This window comes from Varroa destructor, unplaced genomic scaffold (genome assembly GCF_002443255.2).
Source record: "Varroa destructor unplaced genomic scaffold, Vdes_3.0 BEIS01000003.1, whole genome shotgun sequence".
NCBI classification, from domain to species: domain Eukaryota; kingdom Metazoa; phylum Arthropoda; class Arachnida; order Mesostigmata; family Varroidae; genus Varroa; species Varroa destructor.
The window spans coordinates 25,046,261-25,065,199 of NW_019211456.1; the positions used below are offsets into that span (position 1 = coordinate 25,046,261).

General features: G+C 40.3%; 1 protein-coding gene across 1 annotated transcript in view; it reads left to right on the forward strand.

The window, feature by feature from the left end:
• The first annotated feature begins 144 nt into the window (after positions 1-144).
• The window catches only part of LOC111248007 (cyclic nucleotide-gated channel alpha-3-like), a 43,924-nt gene continuing 25,129 nt past the window's right edge, over positions 145-18,939 (forward strand). The window contains exon 1 of the mRNA XM_022799674.2: positions 145-559. The gene's annotated coding sequence lies outside the window, so the exon portion shown is untranslated. The remainder of the gene's footprint in view (positions 560-18,939) is intronic.

Consider the following 18,939-nt stretch of genomic DNA (forward strand, 5'->3'; position numbering starts at 1 on the left):
AAAAAGGTTCCACAGAGAACACATGGGGCCTTTCTTTGTTGAGAGAGACTCCTACACGGAGGAGGGCAATGTGGAAAGGTTGCGCGGTGTGCTCGGAGGGGCAACAACACTCTCTAGAAAAAGCCCATCCTCCGAAATAAGCATTTAATTTAGTCGCATCGTGTGTAAGGTTGATTCGTCTCGTCACAGCTCATCAAAGGATGCTAAAACTCGCGGAAAAGCAGCTCGTAAACCTGACGGATACTTCGACAAAATAAGAGAATACAAACACTTTTCATTGTCCCGTTCGTGAGATCATTTACTGTGTATTGACTCGTGTATATGTGCTGGTCAGCTATTCGTAAGCTTATCTTAAACAATATCGTGCTAATCTATCGAGTGTATTTAATAAAGGATTTTCACTACAACGGCAAAAAGAACAATCATTTTGATATAAATCAATAGTGTTATGCCTGAAAGTAATTGATAAAAAAGGCTTTTCTGGATGTAACTGCATGCGTAGAAAGACGTCGATTACTACAGTAAAACTTGACGGAAAACATCTTGGCGGGAGTTATTGGTAAGAAAATATCTTGAAGTTATTTGCGATATTATTAGAACATCTTTTTTCAACGCCGTTTTTATACACCGTCGCCGCCCTAGCGGAAGCTTGAACACATTTTGAATAGAGTTCGTTTTCAGTAGATTTATCTTGTCAACTTACTAAGACGACAATACATTTCTTGTACTTATTGATTTGCGACACAGAAACGTTCCGTGGCATAGCCTGATATGGCTGATCCGATAAATAAGAAATACATTTACAGCTTTTCGAACTAGCTACGTCCAAGAGAAAATCTTCCTCAAAACAATTCAATCATCAGCGTTCGAATTTACCGTGTATGCGCTATCTAATAACCCGAATATTCGTCAGTGAAAAACAGGCAGGCCGCACCGCTGCGACACGGGAAGGGCAGGACAGAAAAGGATTCATCAGGTAGAAATGTTCTACTTATTATTAACATGCCTGCTGCCTGCCTGTCTGTTTTTTTTGCTGTTTTTCACTGACAGCCTAGATAGCGCATACACGGTAAATTCGAACGCTGATGATTGAATTGTTTTCAGGAAAATGTTCTCTTGGAAGTAGCTAGTTCGAAGAGTTGTAAACGTATTTCTTATTCACAAAAGCCAGCGATGAAAGCCAGTATCTAGTTAACGAGTCTGTACAATGGCAACAGTTCTTCAATGGCAATGGCAACAATGGCAATGTTCTTCAGTACTTTGAACTCTTGATAATAACATAACCGTATGTTAATAAATCATATCGCGCGATAAGACACGCAAGATCATTAATTGTTTCAATATAATTCGATAATATAACTCTTCAGTTGATGAAATGGTCAATGCCGCTCGAAAACACACATTGAATCGTGCCTGCTTCTATCCTCTACGTCAGCGAGACCACATGTCGTTGTCAGGTCGCTTTGCGAAAGGGGTGAATCTTAGCAAATGGTGTCCTTTAGAAGCTTTCACTATGATCCGGATGAAGCTGATTGAGAGGCGGATTGTCAAGGCATTTCTTATTAAACTCACTTTTCTGAAAAATGGTGGTCGTCCATATTCTTCAACGAACTTTTCAAGGACGTGGAAGAAAAGCCTTAGTAACAATGACCGATGAGGCTGAAGCCGTTATTATTATTATTTAAAGAAACTAAATTTTCGCATATGTGCTAGCGCGCGTGGTATCAGCAATTATCGTTCTTCAGGGACAATGATTCTTCGTTTATTTAGTCTTTGAGAGGGCCAAAGTGTGAGCACTTTTGCGGCTCAAAAGCTAAATATACAAAAGCCTTGTAGGCTATTTTGTACAATATCAAAAGCGAAGCTTGCGTAAATTAAAGTCATGTTTATGGAGAAATGTTATCATCGTAGGCTTTACAAGTAACGACATTAAATAATGTTCGAATCTCTCATAACATTTCTCGATGGTCGAAGATGTGCTGTCTTTCCATGGAAAGCATGAAAGGTTGATTATTACCAGTTGTAAACGGTTATAAAATTGTCAGACTAAAAACGAATTCGTAAATATCTGGAAGATCCACCTCATACCTCAATATGCTTTTTTTGAAGTCGTACAACGACGATCATTCGATCTTCTCCATAAAAGGTCTTTGTTCTCTTTGTTACTTTGTTACTAACACTTGTTATCAACTACACTTGAAGAGGGACAGTTCGATGTGTGTGAGCGGTCCAGATGAGTGTAATCTGTTTATTGGAAGGAATTCCGATGAGCATGCGTTTCACCGCCGAACGATCGTGATCGTGTAGAAAAAAAGCTTTCGAAGAAACACCGAGGAAACTTATAACCCAGCCTATTATATTTTCGGTAAAGAGCACTCAATCGTCATCGTCGGCCCTTACGTACACTGCTTTAACTGAGTATTGGGATAGTCAGTATACAGCTACCGAAGTTGTGCACAACAACCTTTGGCTGTTGGGTACTGGCCATTGCTTAACATCTTGGGCCTTCCTGTGCTTGTACAAGCGGACATTCCATCCGCCATCGTCTGGTGAAACATCCATGCTCATGTTTAGATGTTGTGGATCTTCGACACGTCCATCTGACACGGATCAATTTGTTATTCGAAGAGTTGTTTAGTAACCATTCCATTATTCAGTTAGTAGTTGAGTTCCGTCGGGACAATCGTGATCTGACACACCGCTATAGGACTTAGGGTTTAAGAATACCGAGGACATCTGTGCAGTGCGATGGTCGGGGCCTTCGATCGTAAGGTACTTCTGAAATGGATTAGATTTCGCTCGGCGCAGCTTAATGGGCGCGAAATCATTTATACGTACGCGTACGAGTACGAATTTTGATACCTACATACACAGCTAAATCACACACAAATAAAGCTACACACTATTTTTATTAAATAAACACATTTTTCTACCTAGAGATTAACTAGCATTGGCCTACGGCTATCAACTAAATAAGCACAGCGGCCTTATTCTGTTCACCCAACAACACATACGTCAACCATATTTGTTCATATATGCCGGAACATATAAGTGCACATACACTAATAATAAGCACAATTCATTTTAAAGTGAATTTGCTCTTACAAAGAGGTTATACCGATCGAGCTAATATCCGTCAGATTGAGCAGTCGTACTTCGTTTGAACAAGTTCATAGCGAAAACTTGAGTAACTAAGCAAGCTGCAAACTTCTTTTGAGTCATCGAAGAGTGCTAAGCTCACTTGCACGTTGAGCGTTCGACCAATATTGCGTAGACATATTCGTGGATTGATGCTACTGAAGGGCCAGCAGCGTCGAACTCAGAAGCAATGCTCAAGCTTTACAAAATCGATAATTCCAGTACTGTGATCTCGGTCGTGCACAAATAAAAACGATTATGTAATCTAAATATATAACTTGGATACGCTTGTTATAGTTTTTCATTGCTAGGCCAAACTTATATACTGGACATACATATCGAAAAAAAACCTGCTTGCGTCTGCTGTACCACTAACACTCTTATGGATTATAACGTTCACTAATTAGAAAAAATGTACAAGCCATCGGCCTCAAAATGGCCCGTCGAACATTCGAGCTCGAACCTAGTTGTCGTTTCAAATTCAAAATCTATAACAGAAACTATAGCTGAGCACCAAATAACGAATGAATAGATTATTGATAGATCCGTTTTTAAGCGTTTCATGCGGCCAAATCCTCGGAGTCATGTCGGTATTACTTTAACTGCGTTCCTCCGATTTCTAGTTTGCCGATATCACTAAAACATCTGGTTGCATTACTTCTTCCGACAGGGTAGGGGCATTTACACGTCGAACGAATTCTTTTTGTGCTCGATAAGCTATTTCGAATAACAGAACTCAACATAAAAATTAGGATTGAAGCTGTTGTCTTGCTACAGTTCGAAAAATAGACGGTTCTTTATCTAAGCTATCTAGCGTTGTTGCCATGATAGTAAATATATATATAATGGAGTAGGATTTTCGAAATTATGCTGCCATAGTGTCGAAAAATGAATCCCTAGAGAATCAATACCTCGATACTGTTCACACTTAATAAAGTTGCTCGTGAAAGCCGACTGTCTATGGCTATGGCCCGCAGGGCGAGTGCCATGCGAGGAGCTTATTGGCTGCTGCATCCTCGCGTTTGGGCGTACTCGTCGGTAACTTTGAGAAACAGGTTCATTTTCGAACTCGATTTTTGATCAGATAGCCAACGACCTAATTTTACCGTTAGTGTCGAATTCAGATTTAGTCGTGGTTCGTTCGTAATGGCGTTATTGCAATGTCTTGCCCAAAAAGGCGTTCCGATCGAACGTGATTTCGGCATCTGAGGAAGCTAGCATATTTCTCTGGTATATTGAAAGCGAACCAACAGCGAGACTTGGGGATCGGCGGTGTACAGGTCGAGGCGGAACGTTCGAAGAACCACCACGACAACCTCATCTATAGGATCCAGGCTGATCCGCGAAGAAGTCGTTGGAAGGAATTGAGTTCGATACTGACCCGCGATAGAACTGCTTAGAAGAATATCTGCTGCCGCCACAGAAACCTCTAGAAATTCCTCATATCATTAAAACAATAGGCCACTTTATTTTTTGTTAGTGGTCAACGGCGGCAATTTGGAACGTCTGCGGCCATAGTGTCCGACATCCGATAGACCCTCAGCTTTTCGAATTCCAGTGAGATACCTGGTATACCATTAGCTTTCTTGGACATTTGGGCTGCCGGCCACGAAACAGCGGTGACAAGCTATTTTCAATGATTTTGTTTTAATGTCAAAAAGACACAACTGCTGAATACAAATTTTGAATTTACTATTATCATGTACACTTAGTTGATTTTCAATGCATACCAAACGAAACCCGACAATCTCTTCTACGCATACGAGGTATCTTCGGTTTCTCAACAGGAACACTGCTTGTCACGCAATCACATGGACTCCTATATGTCTGCTGTTGAAACAGAGAAGGTGTCGTCATTACCCTATTTCAACATCTAACGATAAACTGTATTTTAGAGCGTTATCGGCCCATGCGAAAGGTGTTTGATTCCGCAAATTCTATGGTCGCCTCTAAATGACACCTCAAGTCTGAGTAACCATATGTATTAAGCTTCAAATTATTCCTATAGGTATTACTGTCCATTGTATTAGATTTATAGATATTAAGAGCTTGTAGCTCTCGGAAATAGAAACAAACAACAACAGCTAGCTTGGAAGAATGAGCAATAAAGTTACGAAAGTGCGATAGTCCCAATAGTGGCTGTCGTCTTCCTGATGTTCAATGACATCTTTTTCAATAAGTAGTTTTGCTGGAAGCGACTAGAGACTCATGTAAGCAAGATCAGATACCGATCTTGGAGTGTGTCACGACGCTGTTTATATACTAATTTCTATCAAGTTATAGCAGGCATATATGCTACATCTACAGAATATGACTATATGAAGATTATACAGCGCATAAGTATGCTAAATCGCCTATGAAATTTAGCACAGCCTCTATCGACGGCCTATTATCGTTGGGCCTATGAAGCGTACAAAGCAAATCACAATATATGGGGTTTGACCCATTTGATCTATTAACAATATCGCGGCCCAATGGGATAGAGTATGAAAGTGACTAAGCTGAGGCAAACATATAATGGTAGATGTAGTTCTCTTAGATTTGCTATTCGGGATTAGGACCTTGGTTACGCGAGAGACAGACGTTTGTCATACTAGCTGCTAAAAAAATTAAGTAAGGACAGTGAAGAGCGACGTCTAACGTGCCGTACACCACCGAATTGTCATTTTGGTTCTGGATAAAAGCTGTATTACTTTTCAAACACTTCGACCGATCGGTTCTAGATCTTCATCTAAGCCCGTGACCCAGTTTAAATGAACATGCTAAAGAGAAAAACCCTAATTGTATAGACCAGCAAAAGTGTGTTAGACAAAGCTAATAATTAGGCAATAATAAAGCAAATTAATTTATGTCGCTCTACTGGACAAGCTTACTTTTTTGTAGTCGTTTTGATTTGTCCAACGTTAGTTCCTCTGGATCTAAAGAATAGTACGACTAATTCATTTGAGAATGATTATTCTTCTTCTTAAAAAGGATGAATCCTGCCATTTCGAAGGTAGGTCATTTTTGGACTTATGGCTTTCAAGTGAGATGTTATTCAAGAAGGCAGCTTAGTTGGACCGAGAGCAAACAAAAGTCTTGCCAAACATCTGCCTTTCTATAGCCACAAATGCCTAGACGGCGAGTATCTTCCGTAATAGCCTCTATGCATTGGCCCTATCACTGGACAATCTAATGCGGATACAGATTTCCTTACTTATATTTGATTGATGCAGGCGCCTGCATCAGCTCGTCTAAAATGGTTACCGCGTTTCATTGAACAGCTCTCCAGATTAATACTAAATATATATATATATATATATATATATATATATATATAGGTCAACTTGTTAATGGGAAAGCTATAGATGCAGGCATTGCTAGGGATATGGCTATGATTCACCAGCTCTGACTGAACACACAAGTTTAGAATTATAAGAAGCAATTGAAACAAGTTCGATCTCGTTTCAGTTAACTAAAAACTGGATTGGCTAACTTCTTTTTTGCATCGTACCTTTTTCGAAATCTTATCTGACAGCATCAAGGTGTCACATCAGCATATCTAACTAACGAGACATAACACACAAAAAAGCTTATAAACGTATTTGTAAATTGTAGTACGTTTTTACAGTAGATCAAAGATGGCATTAGTTGAAAGTACACTATATCGTTTTAGTTAAATGAGAATAATTAATGATACCTACGCAGTAAGCATGGCACCTACAGCACCCTGTCGTGTACCTAATAGCATTATTATCGATCTCTTTTTTTTGTAATTTTATAGTTAGTAAGAGAGTATTAAGTGTAGATAATTACAGCTGTTTCAAAAAAATTAGCAAACTTTCTTTCAAAAAACAAATTTTCCCAGTCAAACGTCCCGGCATCCACTTCAGCAAGTACAAAATAGGATCCCTGAAAAATATTGTCCCTCTTGGAAGGGACCGCCGGTTCAAACTAAGAAAAGATAACTGGTGTCAATGGACATTTTTTCGTTTCACTCAGTATCATTTTATTTATCCAACGACCGGTTTTCCGGCATTATTGTTCCCGTAATCAATTTGCTCAAGGACGCTGTTTTCTCTCGTTCATTATACCGAACGACACGCGCAGCAAAAAACATGCCTCGGAAAGACAGAATGATGGTTTAACTCCATGCGAATATTTTACTGAAAGTAACTTTCAATATTCATCGTCGTCGTCCTCCTCTCCCTTATGGGTTTCGTCTCCAAGATAGCACGACGGTATGCGGGCTTACGCAGTATTGCCAAGGGGCACAGCCATCGTCTGTATGAGAAAATTCGTATAGCCCACGAGGAGCAAGTGGGCCTGTTTCGTGTCATTATTGTAACGCAGTTGTTGTCCACTATATAAGGTTGAAAAGGTCGTAAATAACTCATTTCGCATGCTCGATCCCAGGCCAATGCGATTAGACGGCTCAAAATTTCAGCCAGCTGACCATCAGAAATCCTCGTTCGACTCTCATTATTTCATAATTTTACATGACCTGCTTTTACGTAGGAGAACACTGTCTTTATAATAATTAGGAAAGGTTTGGGAACTGTATGTCCTTGATAGCCGCAGACAGTCCCTTCATGTGCTGCTTCAACACTGACTTAATTGTATTGCAACTGCTTGTAAAAAGGTCCACATGTGCGATGATGTACGAAGCAATAAGGCCTTATTTAGGATAGACATTAACTGGCTCTGTTCTTGAGTAAGGTATCCGTAGATGAACTTTCAATGTGATTCTTAGAGCACTCTCGTTTTCGTCTTCTCGCAATGTATATGCCAAGCTCATCAGGTCAGGGCAAGTGTGGCAGACTATTTTAGAGGGCAAAAATCATTACATGCGGACCAGCGATGCCGTTGCGAACAGAGCAAGTCATAAGAAAAAAAATGGTAAAAAAAAAATTGGTTTTATTGCCTCTCGTCCAAGTGACACATTCATTAAGAGATACTCTAATCAAAGGTATATATGCTTGCTTCAATTTTTTGCGGATTCAATGTTCGAATTCTTGGTACGGTTATTGCAACAATCACAACGGATCAACAATAATTATTATTATGTAGGGCAATACTAAAATACGAGGGAATATACTATACGACCAAGTTATCACGCGCTTATAGTAAATGCAACTCGAATGCTCTGTTACATAACCTTTATCGGACTACTCTGTGATGACATAGTTTCACATGTTGTAGAAATTTCTGCTTTGTCGTTCTTCTACATATCTATTTCGTAATTTCTAACTATAATGCTTATTCTACTACTATCCATTATTATTTTTCATTTTGACATCTTTGCATTAAACGAAAAAACCTTGTACTTGTTTTAGCATTTATTCCTTTGCCTCTAAACATATATGACAAAACAATCTTTTCAAGCACTCCAGATCACGCGTAAACCTTCTGCCATTATAGTCTCCCTAGCTGTCAAAGTCTACTGCCTGCTGAAAGGACTTGAAGTAGCCTAGCAAAACCTAAAGGCAATAGAAGTTACCGTTCTGTTGAGTGCTCGCCTTATATTCTAGGCTCATTGTCATGGCAAGAAGTCAATTCCCTTACCCTAATGCTATGACCGGCAAATTGACTTTATAATTTCTTTTTTAATGAGGACAAGTTAACAGCTGCCAACCATGAAGCTTCGACTCTAAGGTATTCGCACTTCATTTGTCGTCGCCCACCCATTTCCACGCCGCTCCGAGACCGCTGCTGCATTTCAGAAACTTTCACTGGCTTGTTATCGCGTTGAGCCTGCAAGTTATTCGACGATAGCTTCTTTCGTGTAGAGCGCAAAAAGCACATATTTTACATATTGTTTTTTGTTGCAGAAAAACCTGTTATTGGCTGAGTCGGTACATGCGCCAACTACTGAAGCTGACAACTTTTTAGCTTTCAGTCGGCATTGTTTTTGTTGGTGGCGATTCCATTCATTTTCAACGATCACTTGTACAGTGTAATTAGTACGGTAGTTTTAAGTAGTTTACTAGTTGTGACCGCGATTCTTTGTTAGGTTTTGCGGCGCCGCTACAGCCCGTTGTGTACTGCTTTTATATTCGTGTCTCTAAAAGAACCCGTGGCCGCGCTGTCGAGAAGACGTTGTGCTACGAGTGAACTACCACATTGCAAGGTACATTTCTAAGAAGGCATCGGGGTGACCTAAGGCCACCATCGCATCTGGCATGCGGAGAGTTCATGTCACCTGTCTTCGTGCCAATCAGCTGTGGGTTATGCAAATCAGAACGGGGGTACGCTGGAGACTTCGGAAGCGAAAGAGCAAGAACGCCGTCACTACTGCTGAGTTGTCTCACCCCAATGTTTCGGTCGCATTGATTTGCGACGAAGCCAAAGAGATTCGAATGTCCACCAGGTTGTCGATGCCTACTCTACGTTTGGAAACGTACCTCTGCCATACGATTCGAAACAACTGCCCACATACGGGCAATATGTTGTGGGCGACATCCCTGCAGGCCAAAGTAAGGGGGAATCCGTGGGTTTATAGGAAACGGATACAGACTGGGGTACGACTGCAGACCAAATGCTTTACAGCTCGGCGCTTTGCCTGGATATAAGCTAAGCAAATGTGCAGAAAAAGCTCATTCTGCATGTCTCCTTCTTCATAGCGGTACATTGGTGCCTCGAAGAAACAAATTCGGGATTTTAACACACAGCAGAGGACGATACGAAGCAACTGAAATTACAGCAGTATCGGAACAGACCTCCGCGCGAAGCCGGAACTGGGCGTCATCGGGTAGAGCCATGTTAGTCTGTGCTAAAATTCAATTCCAAATACTCTGAGACGGAAGAAGACGTATTCGAGTCAAGACATGAGCCTTGTGTTATTCCTCAGCCCTTTCTTCGTCTTTTTCTACCAAAGGCGTTATATTTTCCTAAGAAAATACAGCCCAATGGCGTGCGAGACTCGGCTGGGATGGGACGAACCAGCAATCGTAACTGTATAGCAAAAGTTCGAGACGGGTCGTCTTCGCCGAATGCCGACGATTGTAGAATTACATTGGTGACCCGTGAAATTATCGAATTTTAGACAAAATCGTACTTCGTACACCAAAAAGGTTCAGATAGAGTTTCATTGTCAAAAGAATATATTCGTTTGTATGTGTTTGTGCGCAAAACAAAATAGCTTAATTACGTAATCAATTTGAAAGTGACCAGAGTATTCAAACTTTATTTATCGGTGGGGCTTGACCTAAGGTGACAAGAATATGGGGAAAGTCAAAAGTAATAAATTCCAAAGTGGCCTTCTGACAATTATTTAGCCTACAACTATTTAATTTGTTGTATATTTCTCAAGCTGTAGATAGCGGGTTAGATATTGCAATCAGAATAGGTATTGTTAAAATAAACAATCACTGACTTATATATATATATATATATATATATATATATATATGCACCAAAGAAATCCGCTTCGGACTGAGAGAAATCCGCTAAGGGGCTTCGCCCCTCAGACTCAACTGGCATCTTATTGATCGCGGCACGTTTTAAGCATTAAACGTGCTCTAACATTGTTTATTACGCAAACAATGTGAACTAAGCTGAAGTTGATATTTATATGAATCAAGACTCCTCAGTGTAGCGCATAGTCTTTACACGGAATTTTAGTTGGAATCAAAGGATCTACATGCTTTTAACCCTGGAGCAAAATTTTTACGGTAAGTTAATTTTCGGTTAAAGTTGTAACAAACATAGTAACTCTAGAGCTGCATTTAGTCTGTGCGTGTGTGCTGCAGTTGGATAAATTCCACATTTCTCAAATACTGCCCATGGGCATAAAGCAGCACCCAAAGGTTCTTTTGTACCGAATGGCAATCAAAAGTTGGCAAGGACCAAGCTGATGATAACTGTCCTAGTAGGTTAGCGAACCTCCATCATTTACCCGATTCGTGGAAGCAGGCCTACGGCAGAGTTCCAATTTAAGTCTTGACTGCAATCGTCGTGTAAAGTTCCGTATAACATATTCTAAAGTCGAGTGATTTACTTCGAAAATCATAGTCTCAATGATGATTCGAACAAAATATACTGTCACACAGAGTGTCCAGTAGTTTTTCCCATCACTTGAATGGATGCGATTAAATAAACACTTCAAGTACTTTTTCATATCAAATAGGAAAAGCACAGCAACTTTACTCGAAACATGTTTTTGTTTGTTACAGTATAACAAAAGCAACTGTTACGCGCTCGCGAATTATCTCTTTCGATAATTTCAGCTTTAACATTGGACAGCATCGAAAACTTGTGGTGGTCGATGATACTCTGGCTGTCTACAACGAAAACTCACACAGATGAAGACTAACGACTGTCATCGATTAGGGCGAAAATTTAAATTATCTGATAAGGCCTGTTGAGATCCTTTCAAGCTATTGGTAATGTATGTCGAGTCACTTTCCCGTGCCACTGAATCCTTTGAGAAGCTCATTTGGATCAATAGTATAAATATTCCAGTAATAATTTTGACTCTGGCGGGTATCATAACATAATTTAAACGGTTTTTGTCAAGAAAGGTCTTTACATTACTTTCAATTTGTTTGAATCAACAGTCCACGTTTAATTTTCTGTAAGAATAATAAGTTAATAGCTGGCCAGGAGAGCAGTTACCGACAAAACCTTTTTAAGCTGTCCTACAGGAGTTACGCATTATAGATAGAAGTGTAACAAACAAAAAAAAACCAATGCATAAATTGAATTATAGTTACAATCTAAGTTTCAGATTAACTAACTGTTCAAGTTTGGGTTGAAGGATTTTAACTTGCAGTCGAAAGCACTGACCAAACAATAGCTTATAAAGCCATGATATTAACTGCCCTCATTAAGCGTATAACTAACAAACCCATTCTATTTATAAAACTACGGTTTTGTAGTAGTATATAACAAACAATGTCGATTCGTTAATACTATCTGTACGATTGTTCTAATTATAAACATTTCATTATACATCCACATTCTTCTTGGATACCTTCCTCTCCGATCCGAATACCAAGATACTTTAAGGCTCAAAGAGTTATTATATTAATATATTTGCGATAAACTTAGACTAACTGCCATTTGACGCCATAAGATCACTATAACTTATACAGTTATTAATTATATGATTACGTGATTAAGTTACAGTAAAAACTTGCACCCGTGCTCTTCGGCTTTTCAACAAAACAACTAGCCACTTTAAAGATGTACACAAAATTTTCCTTTAGCCCGAAGTCAAAAATGGATGATTGAACGACTGGCTCAAGCTTGTTATATACTATCATGTACCATATATGAGCGATGCTGATAAAGGTCTTCTTGGATTTTCCTCCCCAGATTAGCCCCTTTCTGTGTACAAATTCATATATATATATATATATATATATATATAATGCTTCCTTAGTGCTATGTAGCCTTACGCTCAAAATGATCGCCCTATTACAAGCGTACAGAAAAGAGGTAAGGACATTTTTATCGTCTAGTCTATGATCATGGAAACTGAGAGTGAGCAGTAGCGGTTGAGAGCGGTTGCTGCAAGATTCCTATTATTCTGTCAGATGGATTGGATGACCATGTTGGATCCTTATGCTTTTTGGCGTTTCTTTCCATAGCCTCTCGGAGACATGCTGTTTTAAGCTAAATTGGCATAGCGATTTCATCAAGTCAGCTCTTTGCCTATATCGCTTGAATCTTGTTTGGAGGGACTCAGATAGTGGACATATAGGAAATTTCGGAATACCAATAAGGATGCCCACTTTTGACACACTGGACGATCCTGAAAATAAATAAGAAACGCCAGTGGTGCTTCGGAAGAGTTTGGATCATGACTGGTTAGCGATGAGCGCCGTTTGACGCTTATACCATTTTGTCGGACATTAATGAATTAAATCAATTATAGCTCACTTTAAACATCATACAAGTCGATACTTTCAGACACGATCCAATGAATCTAGCAACGCAATTCCAGTAATGATCAAAACATGAAAAAAGTCTTTCCGTTATACAGTGTGTATGATAATGCGACATTCATTTTCCGTCGATATTGCTACATAACTCTTGGTTAACTGATTTTACCTTAAACTAATCGTTTCATGGTGCTGCACTCAGCTATTAGTCCTCGTCACCCGTCAGCCTAGGCCCTGTCCTTCGTAATGAACTTTGCCTTTGGATTTTCCAATTTAACTATGAATGAACGTTCTATTACAGTTTAGTAACACTGGATATCCATCTCAAAGTAGCTATAACGGACTCAAGTTTCATTGAACGCTGTCGAATTATTTTTCAGTTACTATTTAACTTTACACATGGTTTTTTTGCTATACGTACAGAAAATCGTACGCCTTGATACGCTGGTTCATCGAAGGACAAAATAGGTGTACTACGAAATATTTTTAAGCACTTCAAACGACCCTAGACTGTGCTGTTCTAGCGATCCCAGCAGGTTGATGGAACCACACAGTTACTGGAAAGCCGTTTATAATCGTTATAAATCGAAATAAGAAGCTCTAATTTAGATAAGTGGTAACTAAGCGCCAGCATCTAGATGCGGCTGTACAGAAATACTATTTACCGAAGTAAGAGGGGTCAAACGTGGCTTTATTGCCATTCATCTACTACTGAGATGCTCGAAAGGCGACAAAGGTATAGCCAGCCGGCTCGTCTCTAGGCGTAACTGGCGAAACGGGTATACACTTGCTATGGGGACATGATTCTTTGCAGAACTAAAGCTGGGGTGTATGCTGCTGTTAATATAAATGTCATTCCGGCCATACTGAGCCAAGGATCAGTATTACATGTGACAAGGGTCGTAGATAAACAATCTATAGCGTGGTGTTTTAGAAAAAATGACCATTTTCCATTTTATATATATATATATATATATATATATAATTTTTTTTTCGTTCTCTCGTTAAATCATGATTTATCGACGTTTTTAGTTGCCCTTCCACTGTGACTTAGTCTATGTGTTGTACTTCGGTTTGAGCCAATGTCCGTGCAGCTTCATCGGAAATGAAGAAGGTGCCGTTGATCACGATTATCCGTTTTCGTTCATTTCGTCCACGATGGTATGATAACGCACTACGGCTCGTAAACCCTTTACCTAACAGTCAAAGCTACTGGAATTAACGGATTTAATTCTCATTTGAGCTGCAAAAGATAAAAACTAAATTAGAGCTTTTGTTGCATCTCATAGTGAAAATGACTTGAAGATAGGTATAGTAGGCCGTATAAGGCTACCTATTAATAGTAAAGCCCTATGATAAAAATGCGTATTTTGTCATTTACATAATTTCCGTCATAGTAGTCTTACCAACCCGTAATTAATGTATCTTATGACAAGGAGATTGACAAGTTGCGCTTAATAAACAATATCGCTATGAACAGAAAAATACAAAAAATCTCAAACATTCTGTACCTATAATATGCTCCTCCTGAGGATTATTTAAGCGACTATGCGCTATTTTTTTGCTACTGGAATAGGCGCCGGTTCCCAATGCAATCATCCCTAAGTACTAGTAATCGATAGTTTACGCTCGTTTAATTCTACTGCTTCTCGTGTCTCATTCGACCATACAAACAATGACATCCTAATATTTAGTTGATACACGCCAGTTTATTGAACTTCTTAGCGTTGTTATGTTATGTACGTTGATAATTGAGTCAATGCGTTTGGGTGCTGCCAAAATGAAAGGCAGTTACATACATCCTCACGCTCGTGGAAACATGGTTTCCCGCAGAGTCCCTGATGAAACTCGTACATGGGAAAGTGTCTGTTTAGCCGCTTCGTTTGCACTCATCGTTCCTCATCATACCTGAAGTAAACAAGGATTCTTCAATAGACGCGAGTGTCCGTTCTCAGTTCCTAAGGTTCGTCTTGAAGGCTTGCGTTACTGGGAGCTAAAAGGAATGGCCAGCGTAGGCTCGCAGACAGCGATTTCGGGTCACTATATGTAGCCCCACTACTCTTTGGAAGAAGGAGGGTTTAATTGTTCGTAATTCTCTATTGTAAGATCTTTCCAAATTACGTATATCCCATACGTTGCGATCGAAGCTACCCTGAAATCGAACAACCTAAGGACGGCTATGAGGAACAGAAGGCCAAGTTATTTACTCGCCCACTCGGCCAACACCGCTTTTCTTGTTCTTTACATGCGTAATGAAACTTATGCCGTTCGTGGAGAAGAGGAACTTCAAGTAGACAAACCGGTTGACATAGGCAAGAGGCGACCCGACGACATATAAGGCGTCATTGGCCGCTGTCTGACCTCCCCTTGTAAATTGTATCGTCTCGGTCTTAATCAGTCTGACGGTCAAGCCCTAGTTGATTGGCCCGTGAAGCCGGGTTAAAGCTTGTTGCATTTGGAACCTGTTAAAGCCGTACACCACTAAATCGACTGCACACAAGGTGATTTCGACTGATGGCCTTAGAGCTGCAAATCTCATATTTGATCAGGCAATCCCTTCAGCAAGATAGGATATAATAAAAATGAATTTAAACTGTCCCTCTAAGCCAGGCTAGTTGTCTGTGTGAAGGGCAGGGGTTCGTCATACTATCGGTGATGCTTACTTTTCTCTTCTGTAGAATCCAAGCGAGAAGCTTGAGTACACCCATAGAGACACCCGCCTCGGCCAGCATGAATATAGTCTAGACCCTGGGCGCCGAGTCGAAGGCTCCTTTAAAGTCGACTAAGACCGCAAATAGTGAACTGCGACGCGTGGCCAGTATTTCCTTGACGCCGGCCATCGGGATCCTGTGGATTGTTTCTGTGCAGTTTTCTTTCTATAGAAGCCCATATTGTTCCGCTGGAATGGTATGTGCGCTTTTTAGGTTGCTGTTCGGTCTTTTAGTCAGCAAACCTTAGAGAAGTTAACAAAAAGAGCCTTTCTTTTTTGCTGTTCTGCGCTAAAATGACGATGCAGTTCGGTCGTTTTCTCTTAGGAATCACCGACATGATAGCACGTCTTTACTGGGCTGAGAGTGTATCAATATGCAGACACTTGTTAAATACTTCCGTCCAGCACAATTCCAGAACGACAGCGCAGACTCTGTTTAGGCCTGCTGCTTTTCTTTTGCTGCGTAGGTTCCTAAAGCCTTTATTTAACTTCTGCATTATAAAGTCTTGTTGTATTACATCACATTATGTTGGAATTACTTCCTCCTACATTGCGGTAAAAAAGACTACTGAAAGTGGTATCGTATCCTTTGACGCAAACATCTTTGGGAAGTGATTTATGAAGGCGGAGGAGCTCTGAGCAGCGAGCCGTCGAGCTACCGTAATACATTAACCGCTTGTATGGTCGATGTTCTGTAGGGGACAAAAAGGCTGCATAGTAGACTCGTTAACTTGAACTAGATGCTGTGCATAAGTTTCGCTGTTTAATACCTCTGGTATAGGAAGAACTTCTTAGTTGCATTCCAGAAACTTGTTCACATTTAAGCGTCGTGACGAAGTTTGGTATTTGGCAATCCGTATGAATGCAACTTGGACAGTGAAGTCGCCCGCCATCTGCACGTCACCATGACAAAGGCTTATTTTCACCCTGAAACTTTATCCTATCTGTAGTTACATTCGCCGCCAATAAATCGATAACCAGACTTTCTGCATGTCCTAGGAAGGTTGGTCGCGTGGTGGAATAAATTAACCACCAAAAAAGTCCGTGAGCATGTTTTGATGGACCGTAATGCGGCTCGAGTTCGGTTCGTTGAGGCGGACGTTGAAGTCGCCGGTAATGACAAAATGAGAGGCAGAATGAAAAGACAAGCAGAGCCTCTAAAGAGGCCTAAAGACTCTGTCGGCCAATGTGACATTTCGCATGAAATGTGTGTGAAAGCATAACCCAAACACTGAAAATGCTGGCAACGAAGCTAAAAAACTGACCTCCCATAAGTTGACTCTCGTAAAGCCAGTTGAAAATACCTCTGGTATAATTTACGGAACTCTGATCAATAAAGACCCGCTTGTAATATATGGTTGCAATAGGCGAGGTATAGTTACCGCTAGCAGGAAAGGGCCAGGGGACAACAAGGCGTCATTCTCGAGAAAAATCGAGTTTAACAGTAGCGGCAAATAGACTCGGACGTAAGGTGACGGCAGAACAGACAATAGACATCAAAAGCATCTGCTATTATGAGATATTTGCCGAAAATGAAACAATGAATGCAGCCTACTATCTCGAGTTCCTCTGAAGGCTCATGGGCCGCTGGCGCGGAATCGTAGTCCAGTTACTTAATAGTGACGCCAGACCTCATCGCCATGTCTCAATGATTTTCTGGATACAGCAAAGAAATGTACAGCGTTAGATTCAATTTGACTCTCCTGATGAAGCATGTAGATGCGGGGCTTTCCATTCTCTAAAAAGGGCCACTGTGGGCACATACATCCCTCTAATTACTTTGAGCAGCCATAAATAAGGCAAATACATGCGAGAACATGAATGGTAGATGTATAGGTGTCCAGAAGCTGCTAGAGCACTAAAATAAGTATAATGAAAATAACGCCCCTAACTTATATTAAAAGATCTCTAGCCCGACTCGTGCAGAGGTTATCCGATTTCAAAATGTAACAGTCTCTATGTTTTGAATTTTGCATCTGGCTTTGCTATTAGACATTTCTTGAGATCGCTCATTCCCGGCACGAAACGGTGTATATCTATGCCTGAGTTTGAACCTAGACCACTACGTGTCAAGATTAGCAGGCAAATACGGCGTCGAAACAGCCAACAGTTCTTGAACATATACATACGAATGCTGAAACCTAAGGCAATCAAGTTCGACCACAACTACTAATTTATCTTACTTAAGACATGAGCTAACCGTCTGCCCTCACGATTGTCATTTGTGATTTCTGTCTGCCCAAAGCGCTTCTCTTCACATAGTTGCACTCTAGCGGAAGTGGGGCCGGGTGAAGCTTTCCGTTTATTTCGGTCATCGGCTTAAGTCTTCCAAATGATTAGTTTTCTTGCTCAGCGAGCGATCGCTGCTCATAACGATTACGGTAGAAGGTGTCTTTATCATCAGAAGCAACATTCGGACCGTTTATTAGGGAACCAACGCACGTTATTCTGAATTAAAGAGAAACAGAACCGTTTACTTCGTTTCGTTGCCAATGGAGCCCGCAATCATCAAAACAGTGTCAATAGCCATAAGGCACAGCAAATTTCTTGGCCTAGTCGATCTGACATGCTTTCAAACGGTTAAGAAGCTGATAGACAAAGAAACAAAATTTAACAGCAGATAACTGAAGCTAAATATACTGAAAATGTTTCATAAGGTAGCAGAAGACCTGTTATCCACACAAAAGCATGAACGACTAATGAATCAGGTTTACTGCCTGCATATATATATATATATATATATATAACTTTTTGTGAAAAAAACTACAATGATTGAGGGTTGCATTTCTAAACTCGAATCGAGGGGCAAGTTTTTTGTCGGCCTCATATAGATTTAACAGTATCTTTGTTGTTAGATTTAACCCATATTAACCCACATGACCCAGCATCACATATTCATGCAAGCATTGATTGTAGTCAACGCTTGATATATAGCAAATTCCAGCCATAAGAAAAGACGTTGTATCGATATAGGGCTCGCCTCGCTAAGGCTAGTTTCGCCCAAGGAACGACAGTCGCTTCTATTGATTTGGCCATCTTTTAAAATAGCTACCTATTTCATTCGTGAACGAATTCACAGGCCCGATCGCCAATATCATACCTCACATTGCTATTCAGATGTAGGTAAAAGCGTTTGCTTCTCGATATCTGTTCCAATTGTACAAAATAGAAAGAAACCATCGAGTGCTTAAGGAGTCACTAGGCAGACTCAATGCTCCCGGAATA